Source organism: Tupaia chinensis, unplaced genomic scaffold (assembly GCF_000334495.1).
Source record: "Tupaia chinensis unplaced genomic scaffold, TupChi_1.0 Scaffold146177_1, whole genome shotgun sequence".
In the NCBI taxonomy this organism is placed as follows: Eukaryota; Metazoa; Chordata; class Mammalia; order Scandentia; family Tupaiidae; genus Tupaia; species Tupaia belangeri.
This window is the reverse complement of record NW_006206032.1, coordinates 1957209-1962759: the sequence shown is the minus strand read 5'-3', so window position 1 is coordinate 1962759 and position 5551 is coordinate 1957209. Positions and strand designations below refer to the sequence as shown.

At 41.8% G+C, this 5551-nt stretch overlaps 1 protein-coding gene across 1 annotated transcript in view; it reads left to right on the top strand.

Annotated features, from left to right (window-relative positions):
• The window catches only part of BIRC6 (baculoviral IAP repeat containing 6), a 266821-nt gene that overhangs the window by 197690 nt on the left and 63580 nt on the right, over positions 1-5551 (top strand). The window lies entirely within an intron of this gene.

Genomic DNA, 5551 nt, shown 5'->3' with positions numbered 1-5551 from the left:
GCTAGCTTCTGGTTCCCTGGTTTTTTTTTTTTTTTTTTTTTTTTTTTTTTTTTTGAGGGTTTTTTCCTATAGGGCTGTAGGGCATGTGTGCTCTCAGAAAGATAGAGAGACAGAGAGACAGAAAGTAAGTAATCACCTCCTGGGGGGATGGCCACGCTTCAATCCCTTCTCCTCCATTGTCCTCTCAGGATCTTGGGCACGCACGCACACATGCCTGATGTGAGTTTAAGCCACCTGGTCTGGGTCTCGAACTGTAGTTGACTGCGGGAGCTCAGCGACATAGCCATTACGCCTACTGCTGGTCTCAGCCTTTGATATATCTTTGTGGACAAATACTTTTGTTTACTTTTTTATCATTAGCACTTTAAATAATAAGTGTCAGTTGAAATACATCATACTTACTTCTTGAGTTCAATTTCTTTTAAAATAATTTTGTTCTTTTAACACTTAATTCAGTAACATTATCACAAGAACCCAGAGTAAAGGTTTTTATCATTCTTTTGTCTATACCTGTAAAAGTACATTTCTTTTTTATATTTAAAAGAAAATAAATTTTTTTAAGGATTTATTTAATTTTATTTAGCATTATTAGTTTTCATTTTCCTGTAGCACGTGTGCTCATGAGAAAGAGAGAGGAAAAGCAAGCCACTAGGTCCAGGACTCAAACCGAAGTCAGCATGTGGGAGTGTCCAGCACCTTAACCACCACACCACCTGTCAGCACACAAAAAGAAAACAATTTTTTAAATTGGTTTATTTTCTTTAAGAAAGAGACAGAAGAGGGGTAGGGTTCTCACGGTCCTCCTCTCAGTGCGGCAGCCATTGAGGATCCCAGGCACACCCAGGTATTGAGTCAGATCAGGAACAAACTGGAGCCTGCTCACATGGTCTCCAGCATCAGCAGCAGTGCTCCTACCTACCACCTGTGCCACCACGGCTCGGCCACTTTTTTCTTTTAATAACCTGTGACCAGAAATGATAGGATAAAGGCAAACAGCTTTGTTACAGTACTCTGATGTGAGTATGGTGGATAGTTTAACATTGTTTGTATTTTTGGCCAACAGTGTAAAATTGTAGACAATATTAATTTCTTTTAAGAAGTATTTTATTTAACATTTATTTATTTACTTATTTTTAATTTTGACCAGAGAGGGACAGAGTGAGAGGGAGAGAGGGAAGGTGAGAAAGCAAGCCACAGGTCCGGGTTTGAACTGTGGTAGGACATGTGGGAGTCCAGCGCCCTTTATGTCCGGCCCGGCATGGTTAATTTCTGAAGGCAGATACAAAACACTCAAATGAATAGGCACTGGACATCTTTGCATCATAGAAAGATAATATTGTCAGTTGCAGAATTATCAGAATAGAGGAGCATACAACTTCTTATGGGAAAGGAAAATATTTTTCCTGTTCCTGACTTCTGTGATTCTATAACTGAGACTCCAGTCCTATTCTCTAGACAAATGTGCTGGTTATATTTAGTGATTTAGTTATTAAGCATATTATATTTAGCAGTTAAAGATTTCTCTGAGAGGAGCCAGCAGGTGGTATGGTGGTTGAGACACTGGGCTCCCACATGGCCAATCATGGTCTAAGTCCTGGACCCAGTGGCTTCCTTTATCACTTTCTATTTCTCTCTGGTGCCCTATTGCATGTGCCCTATACCAAATTTAAAATAATAATAATAAATAAATAATTTATAAAAGAATGAGAACCATTTTTCTTTTTTTTTTTTAGAGGTTTTTTTCTATAGGGCATGTGCACTTGCCAGATAGACAGAGAGACAGAAAGCGAGAAATTACCCCCTGGGGGGATGGCCACGCCGCAATCCCTTCTCCTCCATTCTCCTCTCGGGATCTTGGGCACACACGCACACGCGCCCGGCATGAGCTTTTTTTTTTGTTTTGCGAGGTTTTTCGCTATAGGGCGTGTGTGCTTGCCAGACAGACAGAGAGAGACAGAGAGACAGAAAGCGAGAAATTACCCCCTGGGGGGATGGCCACGCCGCAATCCCTTCTCCTCCATTCTCCTCTTGGGATCTTGGGCACGCACGCACACGCGCCTGGCGTGAGTTTTAAGCTACCAGGTCCGGGACGTGAACCACAGTCGACTCCGTGGGAGTCCAGCGACATAGCCATTATGCTAACTGCTGGTCTGGAGAACCTTTTTGTTTTAGTGTATTTTCTATGACATTATCTATTTTTAGATTATTAATTTATATATTGAAAATTATTAAATGCTGTTAGGAACATTTATATATCTAGAACTTTATACAGATTTAGTATTTTGGAGATAAATTTCTACTGTTTAATCTTTGTGAATTACTATGTTTCTAGCAGGAATTCTTAATGACCTGGTAGTTTTCCTACTGTATTCGTTCCATATATTGGCCTCTTTTTTTAGTCCTGAAAACAGCTAGAAAGGAAAATTTAGAAGTCTATTACATATAAATGAATGGGGACATTTTCAAAAATGTTTGATTCGGTACTACCAGTGCAACAATATAAGTTTTTATATGGGCTAAATTAATCAGATTTATCGAAGGTTAATTCATGGTTCCAGTTACATAAAATAGATTAGCAAATTATATCTCTTTTTTTGCTAACTAGAATCAAGACATCTCTTGGTGTTCTTGATTGGGTTTTGCAATGTGGATTGTCACGAGATCAGTAATATGATTCTTTGTTGACCAACAATACATAACTAGAAATTTTTTTAGATTTTTTTTTTTTTAATGTTGCCTGAGAACTCACGTACTCACTGGAAAAGGGCAATGGGGAGAAGGGTGGGGAGAGAGAAAGCAGCCCTCTTCCATGAGGAGGCGGTTTTGCCACAATTCTTGTCCTCCATTTCTCTCTCCTTTAGGATTTGGGGGTAACACACACGCATACAGATGCACACGCCTGGCGTGCTTCTCAAGCTGCTAGGTCTGGGACTCAAACCATGCAGTCAACCATGCGGGATCCAGCTGCCTTAGACACTGTGCCACAGGCTGGCCCACAAACTAGTAATCTCCTCTCCTTTTTTTTTTTTACTTGCATACTCATGGGGAGTTGGGAGGAGGAGTGAGAAAGCAACCTCCAGTGATGGCCACGCTGCAATCTTTTCCTCATTTTTCTCTTTGGATTGTGGACGCATAACACATACACATATCCTGCATGATTTTCGATCTGCTGGGTCTAGGACCTGAACCATATAGTCAGCCATGGGGTTCAGTCTGCCTCAACTACCATACCATTGGCTGGCCCAATAGTAATCTTTAACACATAGAATTGTCGGACTATTTTTTCAAGAACTCAACTAGTTAAGCTAATTTAGTAAGTATGAAAATTATGAAAAACAATGCAACAAAAAGTAAAAAGCAGGACTTGCAGGTGGCATGGTGGTTAAGGTCTTGGACTCCCACTCGTTCAACTGCAGTTCAGGTCCCAGACCTGTCATCTTGCTTTCTCACTTTTCTCTTTCTGGTGAGCACATGTGCCTTGTTGCAGATTTTTAAAATATATTATAATAATAAATAAATTTTTTTAAAAAGACTTGTACATACCAGGGAAAAATAGAGAGAAAGAGAGAGAGAAAGAAATAATGCAAGCTGTTGAGTCCAGGACTGGAATAGTGGTCAGCCCTGTGGAAGTCCAGCACTGCAACCACCCCCTTACCTGCTGGCCCTGTGAAGAATATATTTATATTAGTATATTTTATCTCCACTGTCATTCAAAAGGAATGGTAGGGATTACATGAAGAGGGGCCAGCCAGGTGGTGTAGTAGTTAAGGCAGCTGGATACTGCATAGCTGACTGCGTGATTGAGTCTCAGACCTGGTAGTTTGAAAAACATACTGGATGTGTATGCTGTGTGCCCAAAGTCCCAACAGGAGAAAAGAGAAGGAATTGTGGTATGGCCATCCTCCCCAGAGGGTAATTTCTCATTTTCTCTCTCTCTCGCTCTGGCAAACACATGCACCCTATAGCTAATTAAAAAATAAAAATAGGGACCATCAGATGGCATAATGGTTATGTCATTGGACTCCCACCTAGTTGACCATGGTTTGAGCCCCAGACTCGGCAGCTAAAAACTTACACCGTGTGTGTGTGCATGTGTACCCAGAATCTCGAGAGGAAAATGGAGGAGAAGGGGTTGCAGCATGGTTGTTCACCCCGAGAGGTGATTTCTCACTTTCTATTTCTGTCTCTGTCTCTGTCTCTGTCTCTCTCTCTCTCTCTCTAGCTAGTGCATGAACTCTATAGCAAAAGTCTCTCTAAAAAAAAAAAATAAAAAAGATCATAAAGAGAGCAAGTTGTTTTCATGAGAGATTTCGTAGGTAGATAGGAAAATCTTCGTAGAAAGGATGTCTCCATGGGACCAGCAGATAGTGTAATATTTATGTCACTTGACTCCCACATAGTCTACTGCAGCTCGAGTCCTGGACCTGGGAGCTTAAACTCATGCTGGGCACATGTGCATATGTGCCTAAGATCCTGAGAGGAGACTGGAGAAGGGATTGTGGTTTGACTCCCCTCCCCCCACGCCGGGGGTGGTGATTTCTCACTTTCTGTCTCTCTATCTTTCTCTGTCTCTCGGGCAAGCACACATGCTCTATAGCAGAAAACCTCTCTCTAACAAAAAAAAAAAAACCAAGGAAAGAAAGGAAGGATTTGTTCTTTTTCTCAACATTTTTTACTCTTTTCTGAGAGGTTTTTGCCATAGGGTGCATGCGCTCGCCAGAAAGACAGAGAGAGACAGAGAGATAGAAAGTGAAAAATCACCCCCCAGTGGGGATGGACACACTGCAATCCCTTCTCCTCCATTCTCCTCTCAAGGACCCTGAGCACGTACGCACATGCACCTGGCGCGAGTTTAAGCCACTGGGTCCAGGACTTGAACTGCGGTCTACTACATGGGAGTCCTGCGACATAGCCATTACGCTAACTGCTGGTCCCTTTCTCAACATTTTTTTTTTTTCAACATTTTTTAAAAGTTTATTTTATTCATGACTGAGAGAGATTCCATATCCCTGACAAGGTCTTAATACTGCACTCTCTACTCCCAGCCAGCCCTGGATCACTGGCACTTGATTCCAGTGTACCTACGGAAGTATCCCATGTTAACCAGCCACCTTGTCATCTGAGTCTGCCTCACAAGTGCTGCATTTCACTGGTACACCAGTCTGGCCCTACAGTCTGGCTTGGTATTTCAGATTTGTTATTTTAAAAGCTACTTGTAGGCAGGATGTTGTTTTCCTGAAGCAACTGTCAGATTTATAGTTTAGTAAACTTTTAGTTACTCCACTGGCCACAAGATGGGGATCCTGCTTCATTGTTAGAAATATTTGATTAATATTTGAATGTTAACGTTAACAGGCGCAGCCACTGGTTGTCTGAGGTAGCACCACCCTAGTGAGGCTGGAAGTTGCTTGGGAGGTGTGGCTGGGCCAGCCTGAATATGGCTGTGGTGGGCAGGGTTCTGCATGCTTGGAGAAATATAGTTAATTGAGAGGCTGCGACAGACCATCCCACCACAGTAAGACTCTGTCAAAAATACCTGACTGGGTCTCTT